Genomic DNA, 16,420 nt, shown 5'->3' with positions numbered 1-16,420 from the left:
TCTTTGGTGAAGGAGCTTGCGCTCCTATTGCAGGAGCATGATAGACTTAATTACGCTCAAATTAATGAGCTCGAGTCTGAAATAGCTCAGTTAGCTGCTGAGACGAACTTTAGGCACGCTGAGAGTGGTCTTTCCCATAAAGGACCCGAGTTGCCTATTGGTATCGATGATCCATATGACTCGGAGTACGAAAGTCAATCTGAAAACGAAGCTTCATGCGAAGATTTCTGCGTTGTACAACAACTTGTACTCGATCGAAATGACTATAGTGGTCAATCGAGTGAAATATCTGAGTAAATGTTCGATCGAAGAGTTATACCACTCGATCGAACAGCTATTTTGAGGAAGTTCTCGATCGAGCTGTTTCATGTACTCGATCGAGTAAAATTCAGGAGGAATGCCCTCGATCGAGTCCTATCTTTACTCGATCGACCATATTGGCCATGGAGAGCAATGCAACGTCATCTTGGTTCGTTTTGGATGACAATTTTGACGACGACAATGGTTACGGTGAATCTCCCCTTTTCAAAGCCGAGCTGGATGCGCTTGAGGCTGCGATTTACGGGACAGAACCCACAGAGGAGGGTAACAAGAAGACAGCTGAGTCGGTGATTGCTCCTAGCACGGAGGAGGTAACATATTCTTTTATCAATGATTCCGACTTTGAGAGAAACCAACCTGAGGTAGTTAACGATATTTTTATTATTGTTGGTATTAATAATACGCTATCTCTTATAACTCCTATTTTTTCTTCTTCTGATGCTCTACCCCCTCCCAGTTGGACAAACAATTTAACAGTTTTTCACCATACTTATCATCATAAATTCGTTAAACTGAAGCGGTGCCTTAGATTATTGTTAATTGCTCATGAGCTCCTTTATTTTGTGGATAAATTTCGGAGCTGTGATAGGAAATTTGTTAGGCTTAAATGGTGGTATATTTCAATTTCCTATATCATTATTCTACTATGGTGTTACTTACAGTTTTGTGTAGCACATGCGCAGCTGTTTGATTGGTTGTTGCGCGCTTTGAGCTGTTTTGACCAGGCTAAATTAGAGAGGCTCGAAGAAAAGAAGGTCGAGCTGGGACCTAACTGAAACTAGCGCTACCCAGGAGGCAACCCGGATATTTATTTTTAGTTATTTTGTTAAAACATTTCAATTGCGTTGTAATAATTGGTTGTCATACCATAGACTGGATCGGCTAAGCTTGTTTTATTAGTTTTGCGGGTTGTTTTACTGCGTCTTTGCAGGAGTCTATTGAGGATGGCTCGATCGAGTACTTTTTGTACTCGATCGAAATCTCTTGCTGCTGATTTCACTCGATCGAACACAAATTTTACTCGATCGAGTGCCTGCCAAAGATGATCTTTCGATCGAGGGTCATACTTCCTCGATCGAACTGTTTTAGATGCCCAAGTCACTCGATCGAGTAATCTACTCTCTTGATCGAGTGCTTTTGCTTGGATTAGCTTCCTATGACGATGTTTTGCAGCTATTTGGCGACCTCCCATGTTGCTGGCTGGTTTGGGGAGGTCCCTACTTCGCGTAATTTTGTGAGTTTTCCGCAGCTTCACTCTCTCCTTTTTAGTTTGCATTTCCATTCCCTGTTTTTGAGTACAATGAGGGCATTGTACGGTTTGGTTTGGGGAGGTTATGCATCCATATCTGTGTCTGCATATTGTTTTTATTACATTTCTGTTATCACGTTTAATTTTTGTATGCATTGTTGTTTATTTTTATAAAATTCAAAAATCTCATAAAAATAGAAAATTCAAAAAAAAAAAATCAAAAAATTTCACGTTTACTTTAGCATATAGGTTGAGTCCGAACGGTAGATTTCAATGATGATATTGCACTATGATTTGTCACTTTGCTTAAGCCTTGCATAAACTAATTATCTTTTTAGCTTTGTCATTTTGCATATCTACGAGTTAATGTTTAAATTTAGCTGAACGAATAGACTTGACTTGTAATTTTGGCAAACTACATATAATTTCTAAGATTTAGAGCCTTATAAACTGGTGTCATTTGTGACCGGTTTCATGTAGGATTGTGAGTAGTATACTCCTTGCATAACATGTTCATCACTTTTGCACTTTTATGAAATTCGATTGCTTGTCACCTGCATACATTCGGGTTAGTGGTTGGTGTCACATGTAGGGAGGTGCTTACATTTCCATTTTCTTTCATTTTTACCCATTAAACTCCACATTAGCCAAATTTGCCTTTTGACCCTTAACTACATCCAAATTTAGCCTGCCTTATCAAGCTAGTTAGTGTATGTTTTTGCGGTATATTTTTCATTGTGCCAAGTTTGGCTTGTATCTGATGATTTGGAGTTGGTAATTTATGAAGAAAAGGAGGATGAGAAAAGAAGACTTTAAAAAAAAAATAGAAAATGAAAAAAACTGAAAAATGAAAAACAAAACGTGAACCAGAAGAAAAAGAAAAAAAAAACAGAAAAAAAAAACCGTGGAAAAAGAAAAAAAAAAAAAAAAAAGTTTGTTCGCTGAAACGGTTTCACTCCTATGCTTTATCACTATTTTATGAGGAGTTGTTGTTTTGGTTAGTGAGTTTTTGTGCCAAAAGAAGGGCACATGTGCTTAATTCTATAAATGAGTAAGAAATGGATATTTTTCCATTTGGTTCTGTTTAGGTACTAGCTTGGCCGCCTATACCCTCACATTTCCGAAAATATTTTGTCTTTTCTTACCCATTGTCTCACTTTACCATATTTTTTTTTATAAGCCCTCGGCTGTGACAGGACCTTGTTTGGTTGGAATGTATGTATGGTAGCTAGAATTGTCTATCATATTGGTTGCATGCATGTTTATGTGGGTCGTAGTTTAGGTGAGCGACTATATTTCTTTCTCTCTCACAATTCATATGCTTACCCTTTGCTTCATGAGAGAAGATTGACCCGAGAGAGTCCATCATTAAAGGTCTTGCAAGGTCGACAGTTCAGCTTGATTATAAACATCCTACAACTCGTTTGCATTTGACAGTTTTTGCTATGAGTATTAGTTTGCTTGTATTAAATTGGTTTAAGTGGGCATTTGTAGCTAGCTCCGAGTTTTCTTATCCGTTCCTTAGTTTGCATTTAGTTTACTCGAGGACGTGTAAAGGTTCGGTTTGGGGAGATTTGATACGTGCATTTTATATAGTCTTTTTAGGCCTCCTTATGCACGTATTTCTATGTTATCCTCGTAGTTTTATGCTACGAAATGCCTCGAATATTCTACTTTAGCTTGTTTTGCTTTATTTGTAGGAATGGATCCGAAAGTGGTAGAATCGAGCCTTTTATCGTCCACTTTGCTTGCATTTAGAGGAAGAGTGAATTTGGAGCGAAAATGTTGCTGCCTTGGGATGCGTGAAGTCATTTTGGAAGCTAAATAAACAAGTCAATGCTGAAATCAACGAAATAATAAGCTGGCTGAGTCAAAGTTACTCGATCGAAGACTTTATTGGTCGATCGAGCACATTTGAAGAGAAGAAGACCTCGATCGGGTACTATATTTACTCGATCGAAATGTGTTTTTTAGGGTTTCCTCGATCGAGTAGGTTTTCTACTCGATCGAGAGGTTTTAGCTGGTTTTTGTTCGATCGAGCATTCCTAAATGACTCGATCGAGTGAATAGCTCTTGGACGTGGGCTTTTTACTCAATAATGTGTTTTAGGTCAAAGAGTAAATCCTTCTCCTATAAATAGGAGAAGACGTCAAACATTAAACATACATCTTTATCACTAAAAAAACTGTTCTCTGCTTCTCTTTATTTCCGGATCTTACATTGTAATTTTCCTTTCCCTTTTACTCTCTTTATTTAATGCTTATTATTCTTTTATCCCGTGTTTTTGCTCCTTTCTTATTTACTATGTCTAGCTAATTCCCCTTCTAGGATTTAGGGGAGTCAATGAACCAATGTCTAGCTCAGTAACATTGACAACTCCGTAAAACCAAAATTACGCATATGTCCACAGAAATATGGCTGTGCATTCCTCTTGTCAAACATCAAATAACTGTGTCATGGTTCCTGCATTCATAAATACAACAAACATATATGGTTATGGTAATTAAAGGGGTATGATGTAGGTTAGCCTTACTACCATTATGTTCCTTAATGTTAAAAACAGAAAATGACTGTTTTGGATAAAAACATAATGAAAATGAGTTGATAATTACGGAGTAATAGTCAATTAACATTATACGAACCCTAAGCACTCGTGGTAGAAATTCTAGATCGCAGCCAAGTTATAAAGATTTTGGAGATTGACGTGAGCACATGTGACCACACTATCAGGTGCCAGCCACATTGGTGGTGCAATAATCAAGACCAGACAGCAATTGGCTGATTTTGAGATACAGATTAGAACCGAGATTAACATCATAACGTCACTTTAGTAACACATTTTAATTTATCCTATCAAATTTCCGAACACTCTAAAGTGACGAACATCTACAGGAAATAGAAAAGAAACTGGGAAAGTTATGTATTAACCTATATTCATGGCTGGGGGCAAGCTGAACTGTAGCATTAACACAAAGTGATATAAAGGGTCTGGAGAGAGAAAGCCAAGGTTATCAACAGCTTTCACAACGCCTACCCCGATTACCGGAAGTAGGATGTACTTCACAAATATGATTCCAAGAATCACTGGTGTCTTTACTTTGGCTGATTTTAAACTTGTCTCATTTCAGGAATCAATCATCAGAATTCCTTTTCCCTTAATCTGCTATTCTCTCATGACGGATACCAAGAGAAAGCCGTTATGATAAAGATTATGTACCTTGAGTTAAATTTCCACCAAGAATAAGAGTGATACATGATACCAAAATTAACAAGTGATATTCTTGTGTACAGCGTGTGATACATAAGTGGACTCGTGGGACTCAAAAATATAGGTGGACTCACCGGATCTCTCTTTCTCTCTCTCTCTCTCTCTCTCTCTCTCTCTCTCTCTCTCTCCCCCTCTCTCTCTCTCCCTTTATATATATATATATATATATATATATATATATATATATATATATATATATATATATATATATATATATATATATTTATTCACTACAAATAATGGGTGAACGTAAAAGAAAAAAAGAGGCCTCCTTCACAAACTCCTACACTCAAATGTCATACTCTAATGGATGCACGGGCTACTTGGTAGAGTCTTTCATAATATTTAATTATATTAAAAACATTACAGAGTATTAATTAGCTAAACTTGGAGAATGACTTATTTACAATAACAAAAGATGTACTCCGTATATGGCTATATTAGAACTCTGTGAAGATAATTGGAATTGATTTCTTAAGCATCGTTCAATTAATACTTCTCGAACAACATAAAAGCTCAATATTTAAAACCAAAAAATATAAAAAAAGCTTACAATGCAATTCATCAAAAGGCTGAAAAAGATGTTTTGACAATGGGTAATAATTACCATAACAATCATGAGAATATACGGCCCGTATAGATCAAACAAAACTACTTAGTCAAAGAAAATAGGGCAGTTAATGAATTTTACGACTGTTTGTAACAACAATCAACAAAGAAAATATACTTATCTTATATATATATATATATATATATATATATATATATATATATATATATATATATATATATATATATATATATATATATATATATATATATATATATATAGGGGCGGGTTAAGGTGCGAACTAAAGTTCAATACGAACTGTACGAACTACTTGTAAAAGTCTGACTTTACTATCCACATAAAAGACCCAACTTCTAATATCTCACCTACTGTCAAACATTCATAACCCAACCATATTTTGAACAAGCCTACCTTAAACCCAAACTTTCCACAACGCCTGCTGCCGCCGGCAACCACCAGCAGACACCATTTATCCCGACGACACCTCCGTCAACCATGACAATGACGGACATTATATTGGAGTTACCTGTTTACTTCTCCTCCCCTTTCTCCAATCCTCGGAAACTAACTCCCAACCTGTTGCCGCCGACGATGACGAGCACAAGAATGGCGCATCTCCGGCGACCACGACGGTGACTGAAAAGTCGTGTGGTTTTAATCTTAAATAAACTATAAACAATGTTCAAAACTAAGAAAAAATTGTAATTTTTTTGAACAAATCGAAAGATTTCAGGTCTGATATGTCTTAGCCGACAGAGTGTGAGTCTGCCGGTGATGAAAGCACTGGTGTCATTCGTATTGGCATTGCTCATTCATTTGAGTCTGAAAGGAAGTAAGAATTGTGAGCTACGATTTGCTTATTCGTGTGAGTCTGAAAGGAAGTAAGCATTTCTCATTCGTGTCAACTATTCGGGATTAAGCATTGTGAGCTACGATTTGGTCGTCGTGGGATCTGTAGCGAGTTAGTGGTGGCGTGAGTAAACTGATATGGGAAAAAGGAAGTAAGCTCCTAACCCGGAGATGAATGCCAGAGATGACATCAGGGGTAACTGAATGGAGTTGTATCTATCAACTCTACAATGTGAATTTGTGTATTTGGTATTGAAGAAGCCCAAAAAACGTGACTCCAACTAAGTTTTGCTTGCTTTTGTACACGACATCAGGGGTAACTGAATGGAGTTTTGCTTGCTTTCATGAGTATTTGGTATTGAAAAAGCATATTTAAAGTCTGCATCATGGGCAAGCTAAGAATATTTATCCAAGGCATCTTTGTCATTCTCAGATCATGTTTGTAATCAGCATCTATACACTATTTCGTGTTCAAATTGTTCTTCTTAGCTTCCTGTGCGTATTCCGTGCGTCAAATTATGCAAACTTTGCTGAGCAGCAAACTGGTGAATTGCATCCTGAATCCCTACGGACATTACACACATTGTCTTATTAGTATTGGTACAACTGTGACGCACATTGAACCGATATAGGCTGCATTTATCGCATCAAAATTCATTAATTCTCATAGCAATGTAATACAAAAGAGGAAAATCCCAAATTAAACAAGACACTTTCTTATGTAATCATAACGTATATATCAAACATCGTGTTGTAATTCAGGGAATCACATGTCAATACAACTAAATACCAAGTAACTCAAATGAATCGCTAATGCTGAAAATATTTACATAATTTCATGTGAAAGTACATCTACGTAATTTCTACCACTACTATTAGTAATTCAGGACCATAGATATATGTTGTTTTGACCTTTATATAGATCGTACAACAATACCAAAATACGATAATTGTTTTTTTTTTTATCATTGGTATTTTTAACAAATATTAAAAATAAGGACCATGTATAATGGTGTATCTACCAAGGTAAAGGGATGTATCTAGTAAGGTAAATGAGTGTATCTAGCAAGTTAAATGAGTGTATCTAGCTACCAGAGATGTGTATCTAGCAAGGTAAAGAAGTGTATCTAGCTTACAAAGGTCTGTATCTAGCAAGGTAAAGAGGTGTAGCTAGTTTGCTAGAGATGTGTATCTAGTAAGGTAAACAAGTGTATCTAACTTGTTAAAGACGTGTATCTAGCTTGCTAGAGATGTGTATCTAGTAAGGTAAACAAGTGTGTATAACTTTTTAAAGACGTGTACCTAGTAAGGTAGAGGTATGTATCTAGCAGTATAGAGGGTTGTATCTAGCTTGCTAGAGATGTGTATCTAGTAAGGAAAACAAGTGTATCTAACTTGTTAAAGACGTGTATCTAGTAAGGTAGATGTATGTATCTAGCATGGTAAAAATGTGTATCTAGCTTCCAAGATAATGGTCGGCCAACGGAGATGTATACAATAGCGTAAAAGAAAATGCAAGAGTGTTCTCAAATTGAACATGGGACTAAACCGACTATAAATTAGTATAAATTGTCATTGTTATCGGGCTTTCTAGAAATGAAATATAAAGTAAGGAAAAACTTATGGCACTAATGTTCGACCAAATTTATTATTAAAACAATATCCAACATTTTATTTGCAATGGATCTTATTATTAAAACAATGTCCTTTCTTTGGCATGGTTTTGGTTCAGAGTCCGGATATCTTCTGCAGAGCATGCCATCAGATGTGATTTGCGAAGGTCGGCACTGGAATGTTGTCATTCGTCCAGTAAAGATGACCCAGAAAAACTTCCTACTTATACTTGTCAAATGAACTCAACAACTTGATATTATCCTTCAGGCCTTCCTCTAGCTGGTTTAAGGCCTCCACAAGGTCCTGTTGCCACCCCAAAAAAAATATGGAATATAAGTTGGATAAAACAATGACATCATTGACGATTGGAAAAGAAAGTAGAAGAACAAGAGATCTGTCCTAAGCCAAACGCTATGGACAGTCCCAGTCCATATCTTGTTACATGTTTCTGACCAAACAAACTAAATTATTCCTTACCTCGTCGCCCTAAGCATGAGCTTTCAGATTCTGAACGATCTGCGACATTCCAAGGTTCACCATCTGGGCACCAAATGTCGATCTTGGAAGCAGATTCTTGAAAGTCATAACAATGACTCTAACCACCTATCATAGATTCAAACATGCGAGTTATCAGATTAAAATATATTTCTGAGCACTGTGTGACCAGTAACCACCTATCATAGATTCAAACTCGGAAGCTAATAGCCAGCTCTAAACTTAAAAAGGCCTAGAACATGGTAGTAGGCACACTTGCTGGTACAATAACTTTCACATTCCCATTCTTTCACAATAACTCGACAAACCAAAATCAATGCTTTCGGCCAAACCTTCATATCTTCTTTTAATTCTATGCTTCATTCCCATTCTTTAGCCCATCTTCGTGTTCCAACTTCTGTCTAAAGATGGCACACAAAAATGAGACCGATACTACTATTTGAAAATATAAGCCAGTTAACGATGTCGAGTTGGAATTTGCCGGTACAATAACTTTCACATTATAAAAACTATTCTTAAACTGGATTATATGGGATTACCAATAATTCCGTATGAAATACCTCCGTCCCGACGCCGCTCCCCCAACAAGTAACTAACATTATTCTTAAAATGGTAATGAGGATATTTTGTACTGTCTAATCAATGCATAGAAATTGATTAGAAAACAGAAAAATCCAAGCACACTGCAATGATTCACAAGTTACGCACAAATATAACTAAATAAATCAAACAACACAGTACCAAAAATTGATTGAAAACAACAAAGAAACAGGAGAATTGCAGAAGAACAAAAGTGTAAACCAATCAGGAGCTTACACCAACAAGATTATGAGATGTGAATAATCAGCATAATGGAACTGGTGGAGCCTGCAGTGAACCATAATTCAGCTGCAACCAGGATTTTTTTTGGGCATTTCGCTCCTTCAGAACCAATTTCTTATAACAACACAAGGTGTTCCTCAGCTACTCCTAAAACACACAACATACGATTATTAGACTCAAAGATGATGGACACAAGATTATGCAAATTATAATGAAGCAAGGCCATACCTCTATCATATGAGTATCTAGTAGTATTCATACGTGTATCCGAGGATGGTACTTCATGTATCCACGCCTAATCTCTCAACATCCCTCACGTGAAGTCAGGCACCACCAACCACGACCACCATTGACATTAGCATCTCATACCACGACCATCACCACCAAGTCGTTGTCGACAGCAACCCATTTATTTGCGATTAAGCAAATAAAATATAGTTTTTAATAGATCTAAGGATTCAAATCAGAAAGTTTTAAAAAAAGAGTGAGATCCGACTCACATACTCCATCAAACCATCAACTTAGTGATGTCATCGCCGCGATGTCGTCGTGGCGGTACGAATGAATGGTGATGTCATCATCAATAATCGACTGGTGGCAGCTCCGACGGGTATTGGTAATGGTATTTGTGTGTATTTGAGATATGGAGGGACCATAAATGAGATAGATGGAGGGTAGAAATATATAAATGAAACACACTAAAAGCAAGGTCGCCGGCAGTGGAGTTGCGTAGTGGTGGCCGGCGTCAGAGGGTGGTGTCTAGGAAGATTGGGGAAAGGTATTTGGTGGAAGGAGATGAAAGAGGATTGGGGGGTGATTGAATGTCGGGGGTTTTTTGGGACCTTAGGGTTTTACCTGTGTGCTTAATTCTGGCCGTTAGATTACTTTATCGGATGGTCTGTGTTTAGTTCGCAAGTTCGCACTGAACTTTAAGTTCGCACGAGATCCTATTTATATATATATATATATATATATATATATATATATATATATATATTCACTACAAATAATGGGTGAACGTAAAAGAAAAAAGAGGCCTCCTTCACAAACTCGTACACTCAAATGTCATACTCTAATTGATGCACGGGCTTCTTGGTAGAGTCTTTCATAATATTTAATTTTATTAAAAACATTACAGAGTATTAATTAGCTAAACTTGGAGAATGACTTATTTACAATAACAAAAGATGTACTGCGTATATGGCTATATTAGAACTCTGTGAAGATAATTGAAATTGATTTCTTAAGCATCGTTCAGTTAATACTTCTCGAACAACATAAAAGCTCAATATTTAAAACTGAAAAATATAAAAAAAGCTTACAATACAATTCATCAAAGGGCTGGAAAAGATGTTTTGTCAATGGGTAATAATTACCATAACAATCATGAGAATATACGGCATGTATAGATCAAATAAAACTACTTAGTAAAAAAAAAGGGAGTTAATGAATTTTACGACTGTTTGTAACTACAATCAACAAATAAAATATACTTATTATGTGTGTGTGTGTGTCTATATATATATATATATATATATATATATATATATATATATATATATATATATATATATATATATATATATATATATATATATATATATATAATCAAGTTGAAACGTTGTGGATGTGTTATGTGTCCTATACAGCCTTAATGACAAGCATTAATTACAGTTAATCATTTAATATGAGCATAATAAATACTGTATAAATCTTAGCATAATATTAATTATAGTTTAATGAAATTATTATAAAATTACATAAAACATTACAGTAATTTGATTCTAAATTTAGTAAAAAATTATTTTGAAAAAAATTCTAAAATGTAAATAATAAAGTTCATTGCGAAAAATGATCACAATTGAGTATAATTTTGATTATATTTATTGAAATATTTTGATATTTTACATTTACATAAAAAAAAATATTTTGAGAAAGTTATAAAATATAGACCATTAAATCCGGTAAGAAAAATATATTTCGGAGAGTCATTGTATTTATTAAAAATAGAACTTAAATAAAATTACTAAGAGATAAGTTTTTACAGTGTGAGAGTGAAAAAAATTATATTGCGGGAAATTGAATACATGTGAGATTTTGATATGTTTAAATAGTGTGATAAGGAGTATGTATGTATGTACACAGTAACGCATTGATCGCGAGTACATTTAAATAATCAAAACAAAAGTAATGATTATTAGGTAATACTAGTTTTAAACCCGTGCAAAATTGCACGGATTTGTATTTAGGACGGTATGAATGTTTTTTGATGAATATTTTATTTTCACAATTCTATTGTAATTATCTAATAGTTCTATATCAATGATCTACATGTTTAATGTAGATCAGTGATCTAACTGGAAATGAACATTCTCCACGTAAATAGGATGCGTTAAAACCACAACTACCGGGTGAATGTTCATTTCCAATTACAGACGGATTAACATCAGTAAGAGTTTTACCATATTCGGCACATAGATCTCTCACTAAGCGCTCAACAACATCGTACTATCTAGTTTTAAAAATTATTTAAGTTATTTAATTTATTCACATTGTTTGTAATAATTAATTTCATTAATTTCTGTAATATATTCCCATTATATGTAATTCATTCTCGTAATTAAATGTAATTTATTCTCGTAATTATATAATTTTATTATTAATTATGTAATTTTATTAATAATTATGTAATTCATTCCGATTATATGTAATTTATTCATTTATTCCAATTTGTAATTCATTCCGATTATATGCTATTAATTTCATTTATTCCGATTGTATGTAATTATTTCATAAATTTTTTTAAGACGAAAATTGTCGCATGGTTGTATTGGCAAACGATTTGGAGAAATAAATTCTTTGCACACCAACGGGACCCACCATAACCTGAATTTCCAAAAAAAAAAGTTGTAAAAATGACGTGGCGCATTCTCCATTCAGCATTGTCTTCTGAATTAATAAAGATAAGATAGTATTATAAATGCCATGAAAAAGTAGAAAACATGTTACATTTTTCTTTCATATCTTCAATTAAATATTTATGCGTCAAGTACAAAATATTGATTATGACTAACTAAATATTACTTTTAGTTAAATATTTTATATGTTATCTTGTAAATACTTTGAAGTTAAACCTCAAAAAAAAATTGAGAAAGTTCAATCTATTTTATTTACATGTAATTTATTAAACATCATTGTAGAAAAATAATATAATTGATAGTTGTTTAAAAAACAAAAGGTGTAAATTTCTTATAGATATGTTTGACACATAACACTTACAGCACACAATCAAAAGAATTGAATAAGTTGAGTTTGGACGGTATATGTTTGATACATAAATATCACACATTATACATAAAAAAATATAAATTACATAAAATTATATTCACATCATTTTGAACAAATATTAACTGATTCGGGACATAATGTATCGTTAAATAATATAATGTGAGAACTCAATGTTCATCGTTGCGTTATTCGAATAAATTTTGTTTTAATTAATATGATATTAGATAAGTAACAAAATTATTTATAACGTTTATCATACATAATTAATTATCATTTAATAGTTTTAATAATTAAAATTATATGTATTTTATTTTAAAACATTGAAGTTAAACCTAAAAAAAATTAAATTTGAGAAAAATTAATTTATTTTTATTTCTAAGTAAAAATATTAAAGATAATATATGAATTATATTATTTTTCTTCAATTAAAATAATAAAATTTTAAAACAGGCTGCGCGAAGCGCGGAATACTACCTAGTTAACACTATATTTATAGCACAATCTCTTAAAAGACATACTCATTATGGAGTCAAGAGCACTTATAATTCATCAAATTACTTTTGTATTTGCCAAATTTGTATTGAGAGATTTAAATTCAAAGTTAGGTAATGTCTTCTTCTCTAGGATATTTACCCAATACTAATACGGAGTATATATACCTTAATGAAATTTATAAATACTAGCATAAAGCATTAGTTACTCATTTGATGTTTTTCTATTGATTGTATACAAAAATTTTAACTAATCAAACGCATACAACTCCCGTGATTTCGGGAATTATTATTAAAATTTTCTACAAAGCACTGTGTTAAGGTGAAAAGAGCCAATTTTTAATTCGAGCTTGGAAAAAACTATAATTTTAACTAATTCGGACGATATTTTCATCATTTTAAGTAAATTCATTACGCAAAAAATTCGAAATCGCTTACATGGTGTCTTTCTCATAGAATCTCTTTTAATCTGACATCGATATTACTTGATATTCTTCGATTCTAACACTAGAAAGGAAAGAGAAAATTAGTTAGATACACAAGTACAATGACAACAATTAAAATCATATAATCATCATATCATATAAAGAACATAGCACACATTTGCAATCAAATAAAGAAAAACATAAGAAAAGATGTCAAAAAGAAAAAAACTTGGTAACTTGGTATGATATATCATACGGGATACAATTCATGGATTATACAACCAGTTGTATATGTTGTATGGTGTAGAATCTGAGTTTTATGATAAAGTATCTGAACTTTGTGAAAACGTATCCGAGCTTTATTAGAAAGTATTGAACTCATTGATCAGTCATAATTATATACATATTTATGCCTCCCCTTAATTGCTTTTGATACGGTTTTCATGCTAATTTATATTAATTACATGCCTTTTATGTTAGAACGTTGATACTTCCGCTATTTGATGTTTAATGCAGAAATAATGCATTTGAGGAGCAAAGGAATGAAATGGGCATCGCGAAGTGGGCATGGAGGAATACACGGAGCATGGCACGGGAATCTAGAAGAATAAAGGAAGAGAAATAAAGAAGACAACACGAAGAAAGAGGACATTAAGCAGGTGCCTCGATCGAGTATCGTGAGGATTGATCGAGGAACTATGGTGCTCGATCGAGTGCTATTGAGGATTGATCGAGGAACCGGTTTAATCAATTAGAATATGCAAAGTCGAGATTTGGGGTTCCTGAAAGTTGTGCCTCGATCGAGTGAACATAGGCTCGATCGAGGAACCTATATTTTCTAGTATTTTCCGCAAATTTCTTTAAGTCGGTTATGATTTACTATAAATACCTAAACTCATATCCTAGGTAATTTAAGCTTTACTTTCCATAGGTTTAGCAGAACTTCTCTAAGAACTCTCTAGAATAACTTAGATTAGTTTACATTAATTAAACATTCAGATCTTTAATCTTTCCTCATTAATCATTAAGGTGTTAATCGTTCTTCATAATTTATTGTTCAAGTTTTATGCTTTTAATTCATTATTGTTATTTCATGTCTTCAATTATGTTTACATTCATCTTTATTGTTTTTAATCAATTCACTATGTGAAGTAAAACCTCTAAGACTTGAAAATTTGGACTAGAGACTCGAATCTGGACAGTGCAACGAATTGTCTGATTCTGGAACAAAGACTGAAATTTGGACGAACAAAGAGGAATTAAACGATCGAGAGGTCTGTTCAATTCAGAGAACCTTAAAAAGAAAAAAAAAATTACTTGAGTCCGGTTTTGCATTCATCAAATACCTTTGATGGACGTAAATTGAGGAAGATATGTTTTAACCCGAACACACAGCAATAGGTTAAAACTAAGACTAATCCCAACACTAAGTAAAGGACTCGTCCAAACCTCAAGAACTAAGCAAAGAGGGCTACTCAAGCACTAAGAAATGAATATGGTTAGATGAAAACTTGGTTTCAATATTGGTTTTTTTTTTATCATTAAAAAATATGAATTTTTCCATGTCCAAACCTTTGCTTTTATACTACAAGCCATACAATCTTGACCCTCAAAAGTTAACTAAGATCTAGGGCTCACAATTGAGCTGAAAAACAACAAAGAAAATGGCTCTCTAGGCCTTACATGACTTACACACTCTTACATAAGAAAATGACATAAAGTAAAAAGCATAAGCATACAACCTTCCTTTAGCTTGTTTTATTGACTTATTTATGATTACAATGGACCTCTTAGAAGCTCTCAAAAACCGGCACATGCGCTTGGTAGCCTTCCAAAGGTGTTTTAGAACTAGTTTGTTCAAAAGAGGAAATGTTGAAAGTGGTCCCTTGTTAAGCCTCTTAAACCGTGTAGATGTCGATCTCTATCACTCGGTTTTGTTGCATTTTGTTTCATTATTGATGGCTCTATTATGCAAGGTTCCCTAGAAAAAAATACTCCAAATTCTCCCAAGAATTGAGTAGTAATGTTTTTCGGCACGAGTTCTTAGACGGAAATTTGGTTGTTTTGTGTGACGGGGTCAAAACCGTGGCTTGATTCTCTTCAATCTCCTCTTCTTGAAAAGGATTTTCCCTCAAATCCTTGCCATTGTCATCATCAAGCTCTTCATCACAAGGACTTAACTCTCCAACATTGAACGTGGCATGAGTTCCCACTAGATCGACCTTGTATTTATCATACCCCACTTGACCAATGATCTTGAAGGGACCATCTTCTCTTGACATGAACTTATCCCCTTTTGTGAGGACTCCTAGATTGCATGAATGGACCCAAACTTGGTTCCCAATTCTGAATTTCGCCCCTTGCTTAGGGCTTAAGGACCCTCCCTTACATTTGAGTTGAGTACGAAATGGAAACCCTTGTTCATTACATTTCTTGACCCCATTTCCTTGACTGCTTGAGTAGACACTTGACTTAACTTGATTACCCATGTGGGATGTGTTATTATCCTTGCAATTTTTCTCAAATGAGCAAGTAGTAGAGAATATGGGACAATTACTTGGCACATTATCAATGGTACCCTCGGTTCCATTTTTGTCAAGGAGCTTCTCTTGAAGTCGTTCCTTGGTACCATCCCACTTGAACACCCCTTGTGCAATTGAACACTCTCCTAGTTTGTCCTTGGACTTGTGAACACCATGGTTGATCATTGTTTGAACCGTATTAATGAACGGTTCACCTTGTTCCTTGGACACACACTCGGCATGGAGAACATGAGCATCTCCCAATTCATCCTTCTCTTGGATCTCCTCGGTTTCTCGGACCAACATTGCCCCCTTAGAGGGTTCAAACACGGTTGATGGCGGAAGTGGCGCTAGAATGATCTTCTTTTTGTCAAAGTTGAAGGCATATGTGTTATTCTTTCCATGATGTACCGAGTTCTTATCAAACTCCCATGGTCTCCCAAGTAACAAATGAAAATCATCCATAGGTAAGATGTCACAAAGGACCTCATCAACATAGTTCTTC

General features: G+C 34.3%; 1 long non-coding RNA gene across 1 annotated transcript; it reads right to left on the bottom strand.

Annotated features, from left to right (window-relative positions):
* Positions 1-8,068: 8,068 nt before the first annotated feature.
* LOC141659003 (uncharacterized) lies at positions 8,069-10,055 on the bottom strand. The gene is made up of 3 exons (XR_012549557.1): positions 9,418-10,055; positions 9,184-9,336; positions 8,069-8,475 (listed from the first exon to the last, which is right to left on the bottom strand). It is a non-coding gene; the product is annotated as an uncharacterized LOC141659003 (long non-coding RNA).
* Between the last annotated feature and the right edge of the window lie 6,365 nt (positions 10,056-16,420).

This window comes from Silene latifolia, chromosome 6 (genome assembly GCF_048544455.1).
Source record: "Silene latifolia isolate original U9 population chromosome 6, ASM4854445v1, whole genome shotgun sequence".
NCBI classification, from domain to species: domain Eukaryota; kingdom Viridiplantae; phylum Streptophyta; class Magnoliopsida; order Caryophyllales; family Caryophyllaceae; genus Silene; species Silene latifolia.
Note: the sequence above shows the minus strand (reverse complement) of the source record. Positions and strands in the feature narration are given on the sequence as shown.